The sequence below is a fragment of the Elgaria multicarinata genome, chromosome 1 (assembly GCF_023053635.1).
Source record: "Elgaria multicarinata webbii isolate HBS135686 ecotype San Diego chromosome 1, rElgMul1.1.pri, whole genome shotgun sequence".
NCBI lineage: Eukaryota > Metazoa > Chordata > Lepidosauria > Squamata > Anguidae > Elgaria > Elgaria multicarinata.
Window position 1 is genome coordinate 96,692,488 of NC_086171.1, and position 23,004 is coordinate 96,715,491.

The window sequence follows — 23,004 nt, forward strand, 5'->3', positions numbered from 1 at the left end:
TTTTGGTCTGTCTACTGCCCCCCGAGTCTTCACAAAGTGTATGGCACCAGTTTGCGCCTTTCTGAGGACTCGAGGGGTAGAGATCTACCCCTACTTGGACGATTGGCTGATAGTGGCTAATACGGAGCAAGAAGCCGCCCGTAATACCCACCTCACCATTAACCTCCTTAATGAATTAGGCCTTTGCATCAACAAAGAGAAATCAAATTTTCAACCAAGTCAAAAAATTAGAGCAATTCTGGACTCAACTCACTCCAGGGCTTTCCTTCCGGAGGACAGAGCAAATATTTTAGCCAAGCTTGCACTTAAGCTCATCTGCTCTAAGATCACCTCTGCCTTCCAGGTACAACGGCTATTGGGTTTCATGGCAGCTACAGTCAATGTCGTCCCTTGGGCACGCCTGCACATGAGACCATTACAGTTATGGCTTCTGAGGGAGTTCGACAACACAATGGACGCTCATCGAGTGAAGTTGTCACTCCCTACCAAGATAAAGGATACACTCCTTTGGTGGACAAATCTGCCCAATATCACACAGGGCTAAGATTTCAAACCCCCTCTGCCATCTCAGCACCTCATAACAGATGCCTCCCTATTGGGCTGGGGAGCCCACTGCAGGGATCTAACCATTCAAGAGCGTTGGAGCTCCCTGGACAGAACAAGACACATCAACGTCTTGGAGTTGATGGCTATCCAAAAAGCTCTGTATGCCTTTCAGCAGACCTTATCGGGTCATGTAATCTAGATCCATACAGACAATATGGCTGCTGTCTGGCATATAAACAAGCAAGGTGGGACGAGGTCTATGGACCTGATCTCCCTCACTCTGGACATTTGGCATTGGGCAATTGCCCACGACATGACTTTGTCTGCCATTCATATTGCTAGTAGGTCATACGCAAAAAAATGGACAGCATTTTCTGCCTTTGCCCTCAGTAGAAACGAGACCCCGTTTTCAGCACCAATAGCAACAGTGTTTTCCTTTCTTTTTTCTTTATTTAAAAAAGGACTTAAGTTCTCGTCACTTAGAGTTTATTTAGCAGCTATCTCTGCCTCACACCATTGGATTCAGGGCTGTTCGGTCTTCACACACCCCTTGACAAAGCGGTTCATGAAGGGCATGAAAAGCACCATCCCACCAGTTCGTTCCTTTGTCCCTCAATGGAGCCTCTCGGTGGTGCTCAAGGCACTGTCTGCCAAGCCCTTTGAACCTTTAGCAAGGATGGACTTGCGGCTACTAACATTTAAGGTGACATTCCTTGTTGCAGTCACATCTGCTAGGCGTGCATCCGAACTAGCAGCACTTCGCATAGACTCACCATACACGGTGTTTCATACTGACAAGGTGGTCCTTAGACCGGACCCAGCCTTTCTGCCCAAGGTTGTGTCTTCCTTCCATCTTGGGCAGGACATCACCCTTCCAAGTTTTTTCCTTCGCCGACGTCCCCTATTGAGTCTGCTCTACATACCCTGGACGTAAGACGGGCTCTTGCCTTTTACCAGTCCAGAACTGCCACCCTCCGGAGATCCCAAAGACTCTTTGTTTGTTATGGGGGCAAGCAAAAGGGACTACAGGCATCTCCGCAGAGAATATCTGCTTGGGTGGTTCAGACCATTAAGCTAGCCTATGAACTCGCTGGCCTCCCGTTGGAGGATAAGGTGCGTTCCCACTCCACGAGAGGAGTGGCCACCTCTACAGCCTTTGAAAAGGGGATCGCTCTACCAGACCTCTGTAAAGCGGCTACCTGGTCGACTCCACTAACTTTTGCCAGCCACTACCGTCTGGACGTCAGATCGCGTAGAGACTGCGCTTTTGGGCGTGCCGTCTTATCGGCTATTCTATGACTACTTATCCACCAACTGACACCACCCACCTCCGGTAAGTCAGCTTGTTAATCGCCCATATGTGTGATGCACAGAGACCACGAAGAAGAAAGACAGGTTGCTTACCTGTAACTGTAGTTCTTCGAGTGGTCATCTGTGCAGTCACACAACCCTCCCACCATCCCCACTATGGTGTCATTAAGTTTTGATCACCTGGTGGTTCTCCTCAATGAGACTGTCTAGGCGGTTTCAGGAACTGAGGGGATTAGGCGGGAACCCCTGAGCATGCTCAGTGGACGGTGGGGGAGGGGTTCCCGCCTAAAACGTTTTCAGCTAGAGAAGTTTCCGGAGCTGGCCCTGCGCAGGCGCAGAGCCCATATGTGTCACTGCACAGATGACCACTCGAAGAACTACAGTTACAGGTAAGCAACCTGTCTTTATCCCTGTCCAGATAGGGGAATAGCTGGGCCAGCAAACAAAGTTGGTAGTGACAGAGATGGTTCTAGGAGAACCTGCAAGCTACAAACCTGCTCCTTCGGAGGGAGTGCAACCCCATCCAAAATGCACCCTCCTTGCCCACAACTCCCTCAGTTTTAAAGATAATGAGATCAAAATTGGCACAATGATACTTTTAAGTAGAGTTTTCAGCATGCCAAGTTTGAATGAGATTGGTCCATCCCTTGATTTTTTAGGACTTTAAAAAAAAAAACACCAAACCCTTTTCCTGGTAGTCCGCAAGTGCAAAGGATCGATCCTTTGATCATGCTAAGCTGTGCATTTCCAAGTTTATAAAATAGCAATCTGCTGTTCCCTTACTCAAGAGTAAATCCCAATGATTTCAACTGCATTAACATCCAATTCTTACTAAAATCCCATGCATGCTTACCTTTGAGTACACCCCATTTTAGTAAGTTTGTCTCTGTTCAATGGGGTTTACTCAAAGGCAAGCATGCACTGGATTTTAGTATGAATTGGATGTAAGTGCAGTTGAAATCAATGGGATTTACACAGTGCTGCAACCCTATCCAGTTCATGCTCCAAAGCCTCCAAGCAGGGTGAGGGGAACGGGTGTAGCAACAGGGAATAACCATGAAAGTACGTGAGTAACAAGAGAAGCTACTTCCTAGGAAAAAGAAGTGCAAGACCAGGAGTCATAGAATCATAGAATAGCAGAGTTGGAAGGGGCCTACAAGGCCATCGAGTCCAACCCCCTGCTCAATGCAGGAATCCACCCTAAAGCATCCCTGACAGATGGTTGTCCAGCTGCCTCTTGAATGCCTCTAGTGTGGGAGAGCCCACAACCTCCCTAGGTAGCTGATTCCACTGTCGCACTGCTCTAACAGTCAGGAAGTTTTTCCTGATGTCCAGCCGGAATCTGGATTCCTTTAACTTGAGCCCGTTATTCCGTGTCCTGCACTCTGGGAGAATCGAGAAGAGATCCTGGCCCTCCTCTGTGTGACAACCTTTTAAGTATTTGAAGAGTGCTATCATGTCTCCCCTCAATCTTCTCTTCTCCAGGCTAAACATGCCCAGTTCTTTCAGTCTCTCTTCATAGGGCTTTGTTTCTAGACCTCTGATCATCCTCGTTGCCCTCTTCTGAACACGCTCCAGCTTGTCTGCGTCCTTCTTGAATTGTGGAGCCCAGAACTGGACGCAATACTCTAGATGAGGCCTAACCAGGGCCGAATAGAGAGGAACCAGTACCTCACGTGATTTGGAAGCTATACTTCTATTAATGCAGCCCAAAATAGCATTTGCCTTTCTTGCAGCCATATCGCACTGTTGGCTCATATTCAGCTTGTGATCTACAACAATTCCAAGATCTTTCTCATTTGTAGTATTGCTGAGCCAAGTGTCCCCCATCTTGTAACTGTGCATTTGGTTTCTATTCCCTAAATGTAGAACTTGGCATTTATCCCTATTAAATTTCATTCTGTTGTTTTCAGCCCAGCACTCCAGCCTATCAAGATCACTTTGAAGTTTGTTTCTGTCTTCCAGGGTATTAGCTATCCCACCCAATTTGGTGTCATCTGCAAATTTGATCAGCGTTCCCTGCACCTCCTCGTCCAAATCATTAATAAAAATGTTGAAGAGCACTGGGCCCAGGACTGAGCCCTGCGGCACCCCACTCGTTGCCTCTCCCCAGTTTGAGAAGGTTCCATTGATAAGTACTCTTTGAGTCCGATTCTGTAGCCAACTGTGGATCCACCTAATAGTTGTTCCATCTAGCCCACTTTTAGCTAGTTTGTTAATCAGAATGTCATGTGGTACTTTGTCAAAAGCTTTGCTGAAGTCAAGATATATGACATCCACAGCATTCCCACAGTCCACAAGGGAGGTTATCCTATCAAAAAATGAGATCAAATTAGTCTGACAGGATTTGTTCCTGACAAATCCATGTTGGCTTCTAGTAATCACTGCATTGATTTCAAGGTGTTTACAGATTGACTTCTTTATAATCTGCTCCAGAATTTTCCCAGGGATGGATGTCAGGCTGACTGGTCTGTAGTTCCCAGGTTCCTCCTTTTTGCCCTTTTTGAAGATAGGGACAACGTTAGCCCTCCTCCAGTCGTCCGGCACCTCACCCGTCTTCCATGATTTTGCAAAGATAATAGACAAAGGTTCTGAGAGTTCTTCCGCTAGCTCCTTCATTACTCTTGGATGCAGTTCATCGGGCCCTGGGGATTTGAACTCATTCAAGGAAATTAGGAAATTAGGAAATTAGGAGTGCCCCACATCGATTACTAGGGAGGGCGAGGTGTCCAACTACCACCAACCAATGAAGTGTAGAGGGAGGTACAAAGGAGATCTGAGAGTGCATCTCAATGGAACAACAGTGATATGCTGGTGCGCAGGAGAGTAGAGGTGTAAAGATGAATGAAACTTAAAATTACAAAGGGTAAGTGCTCAGGCTTTATATGCTATGGAAACAAAGGCGGATAATTCAAGGGCAAACCTGTAGGTGTGATGGAGCTCTTAGAGTGCAATCCTATGCATGTTTAGAAAGGAAAAAATCCTGCAACTCCCAGGAGGTTGTAGTACTTTTTTTCTGTCTAAACCTGCATAGGATTGTATCTTTAAAGTGGTTTCCATCTGAGGCTAAAATGTTCAGTCCTCAGAAATGACATAATATTTCAGCAAAATAGATTTCAGTCTCTGGTGGCATTTTTTATCTCAATCCAGATGCAAAACATAATCTTCACCCTAATCTAGAGAGGAGAAAGTTTGGCTTTCAGAATGACTGAAACTCCCACTTGGCATTTTGATACTGAGCTATATTGCAAAAAACTGTTTCTGGACTCAGATATTACTCAGCAGGTTGAGAGCAGACACACCACAGCACAGGATAGCACTAAAACGAACAGTCTCAGAAACTGGAAAAGCATTACTACACCATCCAAATGAAATAAGGTCACCCCAGCTGCAGTGCAGAGTGCTTCTAAGCTATTTAAGGGATGCCAGTTTTCGATTGCAAAAATTCTGGTACCTGGATGGGTGGGTGAAGCTTGCTGGACTTCGACAGCAGCAGTACTAGCAGCAAAATTTTTCTTTTTTTACACCACTGACACTAGTGCTGGCAGATAAAGTGAGCCAAAGAACTTGGACCTTACAGGAAAAGAGAGAACTGATTTAATACTACCCCTACAGATACCAGTGCCAAATTGCTAGCTTGCATAGCCACCACTGTCCCTACCTCAGCGTGTAAGTACCCCGAGGAAGTGTCTATAGAAGAAGTATATACACTTATCTTGTAAGTTCTACAGACGTTCAGAAATTTACTTACATCAACAGTGAAGACGGGGAGCGAGAACAAGCATGCCCTCAAGTTTTACATTGTGCAGAATCCATTCTACCATGGATAGAAATTTCCCCTGAAGTCAAGGAGGGCGATGAGAAGGGGGAAGGGGGGCAGAGGACAGGGGAAGAACTAGCATACTGTCTTGGGGGCTTATTCATGGGGAAAGCCCTGTGATGGCTGCAGATCTGCGCTACATCAGTTATATGATGCAGATGCAGCTTCGCAGCCACCATGGGACTGTCCCTTGAAGCTGCGCACTGAAAAAGTCAGAGACTTAACCATGACTTTTTCAATGGGAATAATATTAGTACAGCTCTTCCTCCATCTGATGCTGCTCCGGGGCCAATGTGGGGGTGGTCCCTGGTGGAAGGTGACAGCGATTGGTCACCTACCCGGAGGGGGGGCATGCTGTGGCTCTGGTACCTGGATGACCAGCAGTCCCTCCTCAGCATTGGGATTGTCTGACACTACACTGGGAGAGAAAAAACATGGTATTGTGGAGGGAGGCAGTGCCAACCCAACACCATGAAGACAGACCCAGCTCTCCCTCCTCTGTTGGTGTAAGTTTCTGAATGTCTGAATAGGGCTGCAGTCTCTTAGGCAACATGTCAAATATTGCATTGGATATGGACCCATCAACCCAGCCAGCTCCTTAGTATATTAATTTTTACTATATATTTTAAAAAAACCTTGTATCTCACCTATTTCCCTAAAGAAACTCAAGGCTGTGATCAAACAAATTAAGCAATACTAAAAATAATTTTTAAAACAAAATTAAACAGCAGCAACAACAACAGCAGTTTGTAAGAACAGCAGTTAAAGACCAGGGGTATCAAAACCTTTAACCAAACATCTTCTTAAAGACCCAGGTTTTTACATACTACCTCGTGCAGGGGTGGGGAAGGTGTGGTCCTCCAGCTGATGTTGGACTGCCATCAGCCCTACCAGCAAAGCTAATAGTGAGGGGTGGGAGTTTGGATCCAACAACATCTGGAAGGCCACATGCTCCTCATCCCAAAGAATCTCTGTTGGCAGAACATTTCACAAATGGGCCCCAGCCACAGAGAAGGCTCTCAACCTTGCAGCTGCCTGCTGAACCTCCTGAGGACAGTATCTGAAGCAGTGCCCCAGCTGATAACCAGAGCATGCAGGGAGGAACAGGGGAAGGAGGGAGTCCTTGAGGTCTCCAAACCATCAACATGTACAGATCAAGCATGCCCACTGAATGAAAAATATTCTTCTAACCTTTACTTTAAGAAATTCAGCTTTGGTGAATGGTCCTTGAGGACTTCAGAATCCATGCCAATGCCTCATAACAAGAAGTAGGTCAGGACTACAAGACCATCATTTCAACCATGGAGCTGGTCCAGTATGTGCCTCAGCTGACAAATCATGCATTTGATTTGGTTTTCTACTTGGATTGGAATAGGATCTGCTAGAGGAGATTAAAATTACTATGTTGTAATGAACCTATATAGTGAGGCTCAGTGGTCTCTGTTGTCTGCAAGGTTGTGGAATCTGTTTGAATAATCCAGCCCTACCAGGATAGAACCTTTAGGGTTTCCAGAATTACCACAAGGATTCTTTGGTTAGTACTACAGTTCACTAGTGTGTTAACTGTATCACATTTGAATGAGGGGATACTGCTATTTTTTGGGAAATTGAGGGAGAAATAGTCAGATCCTCTCATGGCATTTTGCTAATCTGGCATGTAATCTTTTACCAAAACCAGTGGAAGTTTTACCACAATGATACAAGAATAATCTTAAAAGTTGCTCTGTGAAATACTTCTATAGCATTTTATATTTTGACCTCAGATCTTATTTTCTGTGGGTGGATGCTGTTTTGTGAACAACAGAAATTTGATCAGGTTGATTGCCAGAAACGGAGAGATAATAGAAAAGCCATGCTTGTAATTTCTAGGGTTTGGTGTTTTCTAGGAAAAAATATTTTTTATTACTTGCTGAGAAAAATCCTCTGAATTTTCATCTATGGGACATATTATACTATAAACTGATAAGTTGATTACTTTCTGATAAATGGGTACTTGGCATGGTTTTGGAGAAAAGCTCCTTTCTGGTCAAAAGCTGTTTTGAATGCTACTTTTATTTACTTTGGCTAAGGTAGGAGTATGTAAAAAAGATTTGCTGTTGATCATGATGATGATGATGACAGAGGAGTCCCTTCTGTAAGATTAGTAGCATTTGTTAGGGTATTTTTATTAATTGAAAAGGAGTGACACAGTGGATTCACCCTTTAAACCTACGTGCTGGAACAAACTTCTTACGCTAGGTTTAAGGATGAGTAGCTTTACTTTTCATATTAGCAGCATATGAACAATTTGTATTCCTTTCATACATACAGTTCTAAGTTACATTATTTTCCTCTGCAAAGAGTCCTTTTTCCTTCTTTCCTTTGTAAAAGTCTTTTTTGAATACCTTTAGGCTGAACTTGCTTGAGGTCTTCGCTCTTGCAGCCACCGAACAACGACGAGATAACAGCTTCCCAAACAACTCCCACAGCAGCATGTACATTCCACCTCCTATTCACTTCCGCCCACAACTCTGTTTGAGACACTCCCCTATTTAAATGGTTAACAGGCTGACACTGAATGATTCAGAGTTTCTTGTGCCTTAATTTTAAACACCTGCTTTTAGATTGTTACAATCTTTTGTCTATTTCATTCTTCTTCAGTGAATTTATTCTTTGTAAAATTACACATTTTAATACATATAATACAAATACTAACAGCATTCATGTGTTTTGAACATGTTGCTATTTTATCATGAGTAAGAAATACATGTACATGAACTAAAAGATATGGGTGGGGTTTTTTTTAGTTTACCTGTTATTCTGAAACTGCCTAATCACAGTGAAAAATCATACTGTGCAAATCAATCAGACTCATTTGTATAGATCAGTGGTTCCCAAAGTGGGCGGTACTGCCCCCCTTGGGGGCAGTGGGATTGCATAGGGTGGCGTTAAAAGGCAAGGGGGCAGCAGGGAGTGCTAAGAGGCAAAGGGGTGGCAGGGGGGCACTTGAGGTGGTCTTTTAGGAGACACGCCTCTCCAGAAGGTCTTAAAACCCAGGGACATTTTTATGGGAGAAGGTAGTTTGGTCCCAAGCCATATAGGGGAAGAATCCACACATGTATTAATATCGTTTAAGAAGAGTCCTTTTAACGGTGAATTGAAATGTTTCAAAAGCACCAAAATGCTAATGAAGAGAATACTCCGCTGGGTGTGCCCTGCCATGCTGGCTGCAAAACAGAGGCGTTCGCTCAATCTTATTAAGGCCAAATCTGTCGTATCTACATTTATTGCAAAGTTAACTCTACTCATGCGCAATATAGGCTGTCACGAGCTATACCAATTTCCGAGCTTGTCTGAGCTAGAACAGAAAGGCGGGATACAAGATGATGATCTGCAAGTTTATTGTGACCGTTTGAATATTCTGCATGAAGATATGTCCGAGCGATTCGAGGATCTTCTTATGATGGAAATTCCAGACTGGGTGAAAAATCCATTTTCAGATATTGAGGAATGAGCTACAAAATGACATTGAGCTGAAGCCAAACTTTAAGAAATCGTACCAGGAGGCTCGGAGTGTGGCAACGAGGGACAGGGCCTTTTCGGTGGTGGCCCCCAGACTATGGAATGATCTCCCTGACGAGGCTCGCCTGGCACCAACACTGCTATCTTTCCGGCGCCAGGTTAAGACTTTCCTCTTTGCCCAGGCATATGGCAGCACATCTTCATCACCCACATGTTTAGTTTTTTAATGGTTTTTAATGCTTTATGTGTGTATGTTCTGTTATTTAGAATTTTAAATTTTGTATACTTGTTTTAATCTTAATTTTAGAATTTCTGTAAACTGCCCAGAGAGCCCTGGCTATGGGAGCGGTATATAAGTGCAATAAATAAGTAAAAATTTCTGATCACTATCCTGCACTATGGAGAGAGGTTCAGAAGCTCCTGGTTGCATTTCCAATAGGGCTGTGCACGGATCCCCTGATCTGCTCTGGATCCCAATCCGCAACTTCCAGATCGGGTATGCGCCACCCCACGTTGATCCGCCTATGCTCCAATCCAATCCGCTGCGGGGCTCCGGATCGGAGCTCCATGTTTCCACCCCATAGACTTGCATTGAAAATCAAACGCCTATAACGTTTTTACTTTTAATGTTAGAAACCTCAAAATCGGCACCATGAGAGCTTATACATGTATCCACATTCATGCCCAGTCTGAATCAAATCTGAGCATCCAGAGCCAGGTAAGGCCCCTCTCCCCCTTCACCACTTACCTGCCTCCATCGCGGTCCGGCAGCAACTTCAACTGAGGCTCAGGCCTCAAACAGTAAAACCAGGCTGCGGCTGTGGCCTGGTCTTCCAGTTTGAGGCCTGGGCCTCAGTTGAAGCTGCCGCTGGACCACGACGGAGGCAAGTAAGTCCCCCTCCCCTCCTGTCCCCTTTCCTGGCTCTGCCGCCATCACTGCACGGACCAGCTAAGCCCCACTCCCGCCACACTTTTTTTTTTTTTTTTTTTTTTGGAGCTCTGGATCAAGGCGAAGGATCCGCTTGGTCTTGATCTGCAGCTCCCTCAACCCAATCCATCTCCGCCTTTGTTGGATGCAAATCAGGCCACTCCACTATCGGTTCTAAGAACCAAAGCGGACCACAGCTCTAATTTCCAACATCATATTTGGTGGAATGTGGTTTTAGTGTGGTCTGCCTACTTCTCTCCAAGCAAAGAAATCGACTCCAGATTACTAAACGTGGTGATTTAAGACTCATGTTAAGTGACTTTAAACCAGACATTGGGAAACTGGTATCACTTCATCAAGCCCATCCGTCGCATTAAGAATTTACAGAATAGTGAGGTATTCTACCCTAGTTACTAAATGTGATATCTAATATACTTGCTAAATGACTTTCAGACTTTGAACAGATGATATCACTGGATATCATGTGACATGTTTAATTGAATAAACTAAAAAAATGAAATTGGATTTTGAATAAATATTTAATTAATTGTTACTGTTTTGAATTTTATTGTTATTATCTTCCTTAGTGGGTCATTGAAAACCGCTATTCTGAATAAAGATTTTTATAGTATAGGGTAGGGGACACTGGGCATGAGTTTGTGGAACCAAGGGGGAGGTTACCTGAAAAAGTTTGGGAACCAATGGTATAGATGATTGACATACATATATTACATAGGTGTCATGACAGGTATTCCTCTGTTCAACTGCTGAATGCTTCCTTAGAAATGATGTATTGCGTTTTTCATAAGAACGACAGATTAGGAACTTTCAGCAGAAAAGCAGAAGGTGAAGAAAGGTCCTAAAATTAATTAATGGAAAGATTCAAATTCCAATGGGGTAAATTAGGCATCATTATCAGGAATCGGTCCTAAGATTTCCGTCCTTACTTAAAACAATGTTTACTAAAAACTGCTGCTTGGCCCTGGTAATGGACTGGATAGGGGCAAACAAACTAAAGGTCATTCCACATAAGAAAAAGGCTCCTCAGACCAGACGTGTGGGATTCAACCTATTCAAGGGGGGTGGGGGCTGCTGGATCCAACTCTGTCAAGTGGCCTCTGTGGTACAGAGCACCTTTTACCAGCTTTGTCGGTTTCCCAGCTATGACCCTATCTACAGGTAGAGTCCTGTTGCAAATCAAATTTTTATGTTTAGAACAGCATTTAATAACACAGACCATGAGAGCTTTGAAGTTAACATTTTGTATTCAGAGTGATGAATAGCACCATATTCTTCCTAGACTAATGATTTTTATTTTTTTTTGTCAGTTTGAAGTTTTCTCTCTGGGAGCTCCCCACGCACTCATAGAAAAATATGAATTGTGGAATCTTTTCTTTGTGTTTTGGGTGGCTGACAAAGGATTAGGGCCAAATAGAAGTTTTTTTTCCCCAGACCCTGGTTTTGCTGGGCAAAACCGGGCATATGGTCACCCTACTTTTATCCCTATAGAAGACACGGGGAGCTCTGCCTTCCAATTTTTCTGTTCTAAGCTTATGGGTGGCTGCTATACTTTTAAGAGCCTTTGTGCCTGCAAAAGCCCCACTGTTCTGCCCAAAAGGCTGGTGGGGGGAGGGGCTGCTGGCTTTCCCTGTTCTACAAAGGTGCCCCGAACCGCTTCTCTGTGATTCTCTGTGGCTGCTCTTATTAGAAGTCAAAAAATGGGAAGAAATTTTCAGCCACTGTAGGAGAGGGCAAGCAATAAAGGAGCCATATATATGGACATTGCAGCACTCTCAATGCCCTTCTCCATTACATCCTGTCCTATGAAACCTTACTGGAGGGGCTGTGGCTCAGTGGTAGAACACATGCTTAGCAACTGGTAAAAAGGCAGGGGGGGCAAGGCTACAAAAACAACAACACTCAGGCATAGCCACAACTAGGCACCACACTGCACACACACACACACACACACACACACACACACACACACACACACATCTGGGAATATATATAAAACAATGCTCTAGCACCCCACTACTGAGAGGGGAGAACTTGCAGGGCCATAGCTTTTACTCAGACTTCAGTTCCCTAGAAGGACAGCATTGGAGACTTGTGGCATTTCTTTTACAAAAGATTTGTTTGCACTGGCTCTGGACAAGGGCTTATAACATCACCAGTCCAATCAATCTGTACTGAGTTGTAAGAGACCCCTGGAGGTAATTTAGACTGACCCCAAGCACATAACATTCGGGAGTGTGTGTATAAGAATAATGGCAGTAGTCTTTAGCATCTGTTTTGCATGCAGCAGATCCCAGGCTCAAAAGCAGCCCTGCCCCTTCCCAATATGTAGGCTTATAAAGATTAGGCATTTTAGATATGGAATTAAACAACATCAACAAAGCCAAAATTAAACTGCCACCATGCAAATCTATGGTGTGACCACACTTGGAATACTATGTACAGTTCTGGTAACCACAGAAAAACAACAACATAAAAACACAAGTCAAACAAACAAAAATGATATGGTCGAATTAGGAAAACAGCAGAAAATGGCAACAAAAAGGATCAAGCAACTCCCTTATGGGAAAAGGTTTCAACACTTGGGGGCTATTTAGGTTTGAAAAGAGGTGAGTAAGGGGAGACATGATATTCATGGTGTGGAGAAAGTAGACCGGGGGGGGGCACTTTCTCCCTCTTCTATAACACCAGAATGCAATGAGGTCATTCCATGAAGCTGAATTTTGGGAGACTCGGGGCAGATAAAAGGAAGGACTTCTTCACACATCACATAGTAAACTATGGAATTCACTTTCACAAGATGTAGTGATGAAAACCAATGTGGATGGTTGTAAAAGGGGATTGGACAAATTCCTGGAGAATATGACTATCAGTGGTTTCTAGCCCCACAAGGAGCTTGTTGGTCAGTATGTGAGTAAAATGCTGGACTAGATGGATCTTGGTCTGATCCAGCATAGCCCTTCATATGTTCTTATGTAAAAGTTACATGTGTGGATTAAAGAGATATAGGTTTCAGGGAAACCAGACCCCACACCAGCTCAGTACAAAGTGTGCCTCAGGCAAGGGTGCAGGTGAACAGGCATAGCACCAGCTTTCCACGAGAGGGGTCAGACGTAGCAGAAAGTCACATCTCTTAATAATTCATGTCACAAAGGATAACTATCTGAGGAAGAAGTGGGCATGATACACTGACAAAGCTTTTTCAGACAATTGCCAAAACTCAGCCTAACCTATCCAACAGGATACTTGTGAGGATCCCACATACCAGGAGGAGGGCCTTCACTGCTGTGGCACCCCGGCTGTGGAATGAGCTTCCTAAGGAGGTTCGCTTGGCACCTACGTTATATGATTTTAGATGCCAGGTGAAGACCTTTTTATTCTCCCAGCATTTTAACAGTCTATAAATAAATTTTAACTTGGTATTTTAAATTTGTAATTTTGCATTGCTGCTGTTTTTATCTGGTTGAGCTTTTATATTGTATTTTATATTATGGTTTTCTACTGTTGTTTTATACTTTGAATGTTTTTAATTTTTGTGAACAGTCCAGAGAGCTCCGGCTATTAGGCGGTATAGAAATGTAATAAATAAATAAATAAATAAATATCACCTATGGAGTTGAGCAAGTAAGAATTGCCCAGAATGGCTAGGGCCCAAGCCAAAAGTCCCCATCCATTCCTTAAAGCCCATTGTTCTACCCACTATATGATGCTGCTGTGCCTGGAAATCCATGCTGAAGATGTATTTCTTGCCCTGCAGCTATAAATAGATGAAATTAGTGTTGAGAGGCGCTTTGTAGGCTGGTGTATGATCTGTTGATGGAAGATATCTGACAGCAAATTGTTTAAATTTTATTTTTATATCCATTTATTTATGTATATATTCTGCCAGCATGCCCTCCTCAGCTGTGGTTGTGGCTGGCCCAATTCTGAATTAATATGAGCTGAGAGGCTGAGGGAGCTGATAGTATGCTCAGCAACCCATAGTTTATTTATTATTTTATTAATTATTTATTTATTATATTTTTATATATAAAAATATAATAGCCGAAGCTCTCTGGGCAGTTTACAAAAAAATAGTATGCTCAGCAACCATATTGCTAACCTCCCCATGCCACTTTTAGGGTATGGAACTTGGGACCTTACTCAAAGGTCTCCTTCAGGTGAACAAGGCAGCCTTTTAAGCAATTTTTAAACTCCTAATGTCAAGCCATAAACTTTCCCAGAGATGCTGCATCTTGGATGTTGATGACATCAGCTCCATATCACTAGTGACATCAGCTCCATATCACTAGTTCACTCACCACCCCAAAATCCTTAGGGTGAAGGCCACCCTGCATAGTGGGGCTTTGAATTGTGATCATCCTAACTTAGCAGTGGTCTAGCCCTGCTAAGCCAGCAGAGTAAACTGCCATCCTAGAGCTGCATGGGAGGTCTGCCTTTGGGAGCCTCAAGTTGAACTGGAAGCAGAAAAAGGAACGCTCTCACTCTGCTGGGTCTGCCCCTTTGGCCCCACCGCATCGTTATGCTGATGGGCTCAGCGGTCCCCTCCTGGGAAGGAGACATTGCTGCTGCAGCATTGCTGCTGCAGCTGTGCTGCTGCGGAGCTGCTCTTTACCAGCTTTTCTCACTTCGCCGCTGGCCTGCTCGCCCCCACAGTTCATCACTCCCCATTAAGGGAGCGGGGAGCTTGGCTTCTTTGTACATTTTGTTGGCTGTTCTTCCACTACCATCGGGTGCTAAAATGAACCAATTGTGAGGTGAACTTACGTGGGAACATGCAATGTAAAAGTGTCCACAAGAAAAAGATCCAGTCTGCAAGTCCAAACCAGCAAATTTCAGTGACCGTTCCTGTGTTTTGATAATAGTCACAGCAAAGCAGGGTTAATTGGAACCTACATTCATTTGAAATTAAATGGAAAATTTGAAAGAATCAACGGAATTCTAGAGACAAATACAGCTTTACCCACAGCACACACAGTTAAAACAGTGGTTTCAATCATGTGAGAGCTTAGGCCCTTTACTTGAAGGAGTGTCTTATTGCACAACATTGGGGGACTTAAATTGCACAAAAGCATTATTGGTATTCTGACCTTTAAATGTAATTTGTAGAGAGGCAACTCTGGCAGATTCTGTGTGTTTAGGAACTATTCAGTACTGCATCCATAGAGTAATAAATTCTTTTGTCAGCATCAAACTTGTCCTGTATGTCTACTGTGGCTCATTAACCACTACAGCCATTTTAATTTTTGATTACAAGCAGGATATGACACTTTGATCACATGAAGCAGGATATGACACTTTGAAAATGGTTGGAAAACTGTGTGTGAAGTGTGTCCTGGACCCCAACAGTTGCCACTACTGCTTTAAAACTGTTTTGAACTGTTTTAAAGCAATAGTGTAGATCAGTGGTTCCCAAAGTGGGCGGTATTGCCCCCTTGGGGGCGGTGGGATTGCATAGGGGGGCGTTAAGAGGCAAAGGGACAGCAGGGGCGCTGGCAGAGGGCGCTAACAGGCAAAGGGGCGGCAGGGGGGCGCTCGAGGTGATCTCTCCAGAAGGTCCTAAAACCCAGGGACTGAGCAGGAAAGAGCGGCAAATTCAGCTGCTCTCCCCACACCGCTCCTGCTCAGGAAAGACTTTCTCACTCACGCAGCCGCTCTCTCCTCCTATCTCAAGCCCACAGCAGCCCCACCAAAAGTAGGGGGTGGGGGAAGCGCACACAGGAGGCAGCAGAGTGGCGAATTCAGCTGCTCTGCCCACTCTTCTCCTGCCTAGGAGGGCCCAGGGCTTCTTTCCTGCTGGAGCCACCGCCGCCTGCTCGCTCCCTCCCTCCCTCCCTCGGCCAGAGCTGCTCCCTCCTACAAGCTGCCCCAGCAGACCTCTTGCAATAGTTGCTGCACAAGGCGGGAGCAGCAGCCATGTGGCGGAGAGGAAGGAGCACGTGGAGGACGATGGGCGGCAGAGCAGCTGCCAAGAACAGCAGTCAGCCGGCAGGCTGGGTGGGGAGCAGGACTGCTTGTGCTGCTGCAAGGTATCACCAGGCTCCCTTCCCCTGTCAGGAGTTGTAGATTGGGGCCATCTCCCCTCTGAGCTGCTTGCTGCCCTCCTGTCGTAATCAGCCCGGCAGCTATTGTGAGGCTTGGGGGGAGGGGGGGTTGGAGAGAGGGGGGGCTTGGAGAGAGAGAGAGAGAGATGCTGTGTGTCTGTGTGTGTGCTCCCAACCTCCAAAAAATCTGAACTACAACAGGATTGGGAGAGAAAAGAAAAGGGAGAGGGAGAGAGAATTGCAATTCCCCAGGTCCTTCCTGGCTAAAGAAGATTCAGCAGCACCTTTTTCCAGAATGCTTGCTGAAACCATTCCTATCTGCCTTTGCTTATTTCAGGGTGTCCAACCCCCTTTTTTCAAGCATTCTTTTGGTAAACATGGTATGTGTGTATCTTGTGTCACCATAAAAACAGAGCTGCAACACAATCCTAAGTATGTCTACTCAGAAGTAAGCCCCACTGAGATCAATAGAACTTACTCTGAGGTAAATGTGCATAGGATTCAGCCTGAAAACGAAGAGAGGGTGAAGAAAAGACAGGAGAAAATGAATTGTAGAAATAGAATAGCAAGGTAACTGTGGGATATTTAACCATATTTAAAGACAATAAATACAGTAAAATTAGTGCCTCTCTACTTCAGTCCCAGCCAGATTTTCCATAGGAAAACTCTGCACCAGGTGGCAGATAATTACTTTAAAATTTTAATTAAAATACATTATCCTTTCCTATAACAAAATGGTGCTTACTCCTAAGTAAGTGTGTTCCACTGAAGAAGGAAATCTTATTTGATTCCTGTATTCATGCTAGTGTGACTTGATAAATTAAAGGCACAATTTTATGCATGTTTAGACAGAAAAAAGTCCTTCAACTCCTAGAATCCCCTCTAAATGGGAAGCACCTGCCCTAGGCTTGCCGAGGGAGGGAGGGAAACGAGAGCGAACGCCTCTGTTTGCAGCCAGCATGGCAGGGCACACCAATTGGATTTTGAATATAAAGTATTCAATTAATTGTTACTGTTTTGAATTTTATTGTTATTATCTTCCTTGGTGGGTCGTTGAAAACCACTATTCTGAATAATGATTTTTATAGTGTAGGGTCGGGGGGCGCTGGGCATAAGTTTGTGGAACCAAGGGGGCGGTGACCTGAAAAAGTTTGGGAACCACTGGTGTAGATCTTGCCTAAGTTAACAAAAAACAACAACACCATCTAATTTTCAGTGATCATAATTTTTACCTCTGTTTCTTTTGAATTCCCATTGCCAGTGAGCTTTCAAAAGTTTTGATTGGCCACCATTTTGTTTCAAGATGGTGGATGCAAATTATTGTATGGTTTAAATTTTCTCACTGCAGTGCTGAATTGTCATGCCAAGTTTTGCTGAAATTGATCAAATGGTATTGAAGCAGTTAATCTTTAAAAAATAATAATGACTGGCCGCCATTTTATTTCAAGATAAGGGATGACATTTTTGCTATGCCTAAAACTATACCAGATAGAGGTATGGTTCCATACACACACACACACACACACACAGAGAGAGACAGAGAGAGAGAGAGAGAGAGAGAGAGAGAGAGAGAGAGAGAGAGAAGAAGAAGAAGAAGAAGATATCATTTGTGAACTTAAAAATAAGAAACTTTTTTCACCTCTGTTGGCAATAGGAAACTTTTTCTCAGCTTTGCTTTATGCTGATGATATGATCTTGTTCTCCTACGCACAAATAGGCTTCTGTTATCAGCTTTGGAAAATTTTGTATGGCTTAACAGTATGCATTAACTGAAATAAAGCAGCAGCTGTTGTTTTTGGCAGAAAGTTATCTTCCCACGTATAGCACATTGATAGCTATGCAATCGAACAGGTCCAATCCTATCACCTTGGACTGACACTTTCAGCAGTTGAGGGGAAAATAATATGCAGGCAATTCATCTGAAAGCTGAATATTCTCTCTCCAAATGGTCCCTAAACGATGGAGAAACCATCCTTAAAATCCCCAAAGCTTAAATGAACTCCAGGTTTGGAAACAGTTCAAAGTCCTGTCCTAAAAAGATATACTGGGATTCTTAAAAGGAATATCTTCTGTGTTGCTGCTTGCTTTGAGAATGTATCTGTACTTCAAACTGTGGTAGATGAGAGACTTCCCAAACTTTTCCTCAAAGTGCAATCTCAGACTTGCTGTATAAAAAGCTTTACTTCGCTGCACAGAATAGTTTCACCATTGTGGTGTTGTGCTTTGGTATGGGCTCATAGTTTCCTTTCCAATTTTGTGACTGCCAAAAGCAAACTCAAAATTATTATTTATTTATTTATTTATTTAGAATATTTATATACCGCTCCCCATTGAAAAATTTCGGAGCAGTGTACAAGGTAAAATGAAAATAAAAACAGAATAAAAACAGTTAAAACAAAATTTAAAAGAAGCAATAACAGTAATCCAAGGCTGCATGTTAAAGAAAGGTTTCTTGGAATAAAGATGTTTTCAGGAGGCGCTGAAGGTTGGTCCCTGCCTGACCTCCAGAGGCAGGGAATTCCACAGGAGGGGGCTACCACACTGAAGGCTCTTCCCCTGGTGGATTCCAATCAGAGGATGGATCTATGTGGAACCACCAGGACAAGGCCCTCAGATGACCTCAGTGACCGGGCAGGTTGGTAAGGGAGAAGGCGCTCTCTCAGGTATCCTGGTCCCAAGTTGTTTAGGGCTTTGTACACAAGTACAAGAACCTTAAACCTGGCCCGGTAGCAAATAGGCAGCCAGTGCAGTTTCCTCAGCAGAGGAGTTACATGCTGGAAAGGGGCAGCTCCAGACAACAGCCGAGCTGCAGCATTCTGCACTAGCTCCAGCTTCCGGAGCAGCTTCAAGGGCAGCCCCACATAGAGCGCGTTGCAGTAATCCAATCTTGAGGTTACCAATGCCTGTACCACTGTAAAATGCCTGTACCATTGTCTGTCTCCTGGACAGACAATGCCTGTCCAGGAGAGGCCGTAGTTGGCGAACCAACCGAAGATGGTAAAAGGCACTCCAAGCCATGGCAGCTACTTGAGCCGCCAATGACAGAAATGTGTCTAAGAGTACCCCCAAACTACGAACCTGTTCTTTCAGAGGCAGTACAACCCCTTCCAGAACAGGCAATGAGCCTGTCTCCTGGATTCGGGAACCACTCACCCACAGGGCTTCCGTCTTGCCAGGATTCAGTCTTAGTTTATTGGCCCTCATCCAGCCCATTACTGAGTCTAGGCACTGGTCCAGGACCTGCACAGCCTCACCTGATTCAGTTGTCACAGGGAGATAGAGCTGCGTGTCATCAGCGTATTGATGGCATTTAGCTCCAAATCCCCTAATGACCGCTCCCAACGGCTTCATATAGATGTTAAATAACATTGGGGACAAGATGGTGCCCTGCGGCACTCCATAGCTCAATTGCCAAGAGGCCGAGAACTGGTCACCCAATGCTACTTTCTGAAAACGACCCCGTAGGTAGGACCCGAACCACTGTAAAACAGTGCCTCCGATGCCCATCCCACAGAGTCGATCCAGGAGGATACCGTGGCCGATGCTATCAAAAGCTGCTGGTAGATCGAGCAGGATTAACAGGGTTGCATTCCCCCTGTCCCTCTCTTGATAAAGGTCATCCATCAGGGCGACCAAGGCTGATTCAGTCCCGTAACCAGATCGGAACCCAGACTGGACTGGATCTAGATAATCAGTATCCTCCAAGAGTGCCTGCAGTTACTCTGCCACAACCCTCTCAAGTACCTTCCCTAAAAAAGGAGTGTTAGCAACTGGGCGGTAGTTGCCTAATACCACCTGGTCCAGGATGGGCTTCTTCAGGAGTGGTCGCACTACTGCCTCCTTAAGGACAGCAGGGACCACCCCTTCCCAGAGAGAAGCATTTATCACCCCCTGGACTCACCCAGTCAGACCCCCTCGGCTTGCTTTTATAAGCCAGGAGGGACAGGGATCGAGAGGGCAAGTGGTCGGTCGCACTGCTGCAAGCACCTTGTCCACATCATCAGGCCACAATAACTGGAACTGATCCCACAAAATTGGGCAGATGGTGGCATCGGACACCTCAACTGGAGCTGCACTAAAAACAACATCAAGCTCGCTGCGGAGAGAAGCGATCTTGTCCTCAAAGTGCGATGCAAAAAGGTCACAGCGGGTCCTTGACGGAGCCAGGGCCCCATTTGCTGGGGAGGATGTTAGCAGCCCCCGGACCACCTGGAAGAGCTCTGCTAGACAGCTACTCGAGGACGCAATGGAAATTAGATTGTGAGGGCTGTTTTATTTCATTAAGATCAGTAAAAGTCTGCACGTTGGTATAATATGGTTAAATTTGACCTTCATTATGAAAACTTTTTGTATTATTTTAGGGCAGAGGGTCCCTAACTTCTTTGGGTCAGTGGAATTTTGAGAGTGCTTGGGTGCTCTCACAAAATAGCTGCTACCAATGGTGCCCTGACCATTCAAAAAATGGTGGACATGGCTGGTTACAGAACACTCATTTCCCTGAAGCCAAGCTGATGAGACTAAAAGAAAAGTAACTTGCCGAAGAATCTGAGTACAAGGCAGAAGTGGGGTCTGAGTTCCAAAGCACAATGACAGTGCTGGAGGGTAGCACTTTGTTTGCAGCAAGCCGGTCTCCCAGTGTTGTTTTTTAAAAAAGCATTGCTTTTTTAAAATCTGAAAAAATAAAATAAACTAAAAACCAGCAGAGGTAGGGAACCTGGTGGGTGCAAAGAGAGGAATCCCTAGGCACATTGGCACCCATGGGAGCCACGCTGGTGACCTCACTTCTAGAGCCTTCCTGATAAGGAGGGTCTTTATTTACCTGAAGTCCAGCCAATGCCCTCAGCTGATTGGAATAATTGCTATAGAAACATTTATGATCAAAAATATTTCATTTGTGGTTTGGGGCATCCTTCATTATTTCAGTGTTCCAACAAGGAAGTAAGAGCAAAATATTTCCCTTAGTTTCCTTTTCATTTCCATCTCTGATCAGATTATTCAAACACAAACACACATATTTTTAATTGCAAAACAGGAAGAGGTCAAATAATAAAAATGTAGCACTTTTCACTTTTTAAGCAGAATGACTGAGAGAAATCTATATAGATGTGCATGTGGTTGATGGCTTAAAGATGCATGTTGTTTATTATTGTTTTCTCTTTGTATGTGATCAGGATCCAAAATAGCATACTCATGGCCTTAGTGGAATGCCTAACTTGTTCTTGGCTTTGAACAACAACCCGTATGCCTTCTCAAACAGCACTGGGAAGTTCCCTCCATTTGAAAAGGAGCTTGCCAAATTCCACACATGGGAGGCTGATGTTCAAGAGGCATGAGCTCAAAACTTCTTTGGGTGAACAGAATGAATGATGCAATTTGTTTGGAAGCCAGCTTGTATGTCTACTGTTATGACCTATACATTAAAAATACATTACTTTGATGAGGATGATAATGATGATCATAATCTAGACTACTCTCCCACTTAATTTCATATATGGGTCTCTCTTCTGTTTGGCCCATAAGAAGTGTGTGTGTGGAGGGGAATTCCATTCTCCTAATGCCTCTTATATCAGATCGGGGTCTGCTGTGGTTCCAGTCAGGGCCCTCACTAATTGCTTTAGAAACCCAAGCAGTATTTTGGTTATTACTCACTGAAATTCTGGCAGGCAAGGGCTTCTGTTTTATGCATCAACACAACAAAAAGGCCAAACAGGGGAGCCCAAGAATTCTGTAGATATAGCATTGTTTTGAACACACTGAGAACATGAGCACTCAAGCTCAGGACGCCAGTGCATCTTGCAGCTTTACATATTGGTTTGATGGTGTCCTGGGACAGTCTTTCTTAAAGCAGCACATTACCTCTGTTATTTGATATCTTCTAAGGCAACACAAAATTCCTTATTCAATTGCATCAACAACCCATATGATGTCCACCAATGAAAAGCACTCAATGTAATATCAACTTGTGTTTCCTTTTCGCCAAAACGTAGCTGTATACAGCTACCTGCCAAAGCCACTGACATTGCTATTGAAAATGCAAATGAATGAGCAATACAGCCCAATTCTTCGCATGGAGCCATGGACATATCATCAGCTAGGCAGACTCCTCTAGGAGCTTCTCTACTCACAGGGGAAAACCCAGGAAAAATCCCAGAGCTTACCGTGGCTTTCATCCCCGTAGTATTCCCATGCTCCTTCACATGAGACCACATGATTTGGAATTAAAAACTTCCCTTCTCGGAAAGGCCCCTCGGAAAGTGCAGGAGATGTCCTGTCTGTTGATGACATTGTGCCATGGACCCACAAAATTCCATGAGTAGCCAATCACAAATGTGCAATAAATCACTCATTTAGAGAAACCCTAGTAAGTCTTGCAGGGAACTGCTGGCACATTCAGCCCTTGGGAGCAGCTGGGCCTTTGTCATCCTCTATTGACAACTTAAATAATGAGCTATTGAAATCTCTGCTTCAGCTGCTTTCTTTGCGACATTTGAATACAACACAATTCAATTAGATTTACTAAGAGGGAAGTGCCCCCTCCCCACACTCTGCTGATATAGGTGCTCTAATATGTGGAAAGAAATGATAGCAAACCACCCAGGGTGGATTAATTTTAAATCAGCAAGAATAAAGGTCAATTTAAATCGCTGATTTAAATCAAGTTTCCCATTGGAAGCTTTTCACATATTTCCTGAACAATGGTGCAAATCTGACTACTAAGCCATGCTAATTTACAACAAAGGGAGCAATCATATCTATTTCTATCCTTGCTAACTCCTCTGCCTTGCTTAGCCCAACTCCACCACGACATAAGCACATAACATCAACAGCCCTGTTTA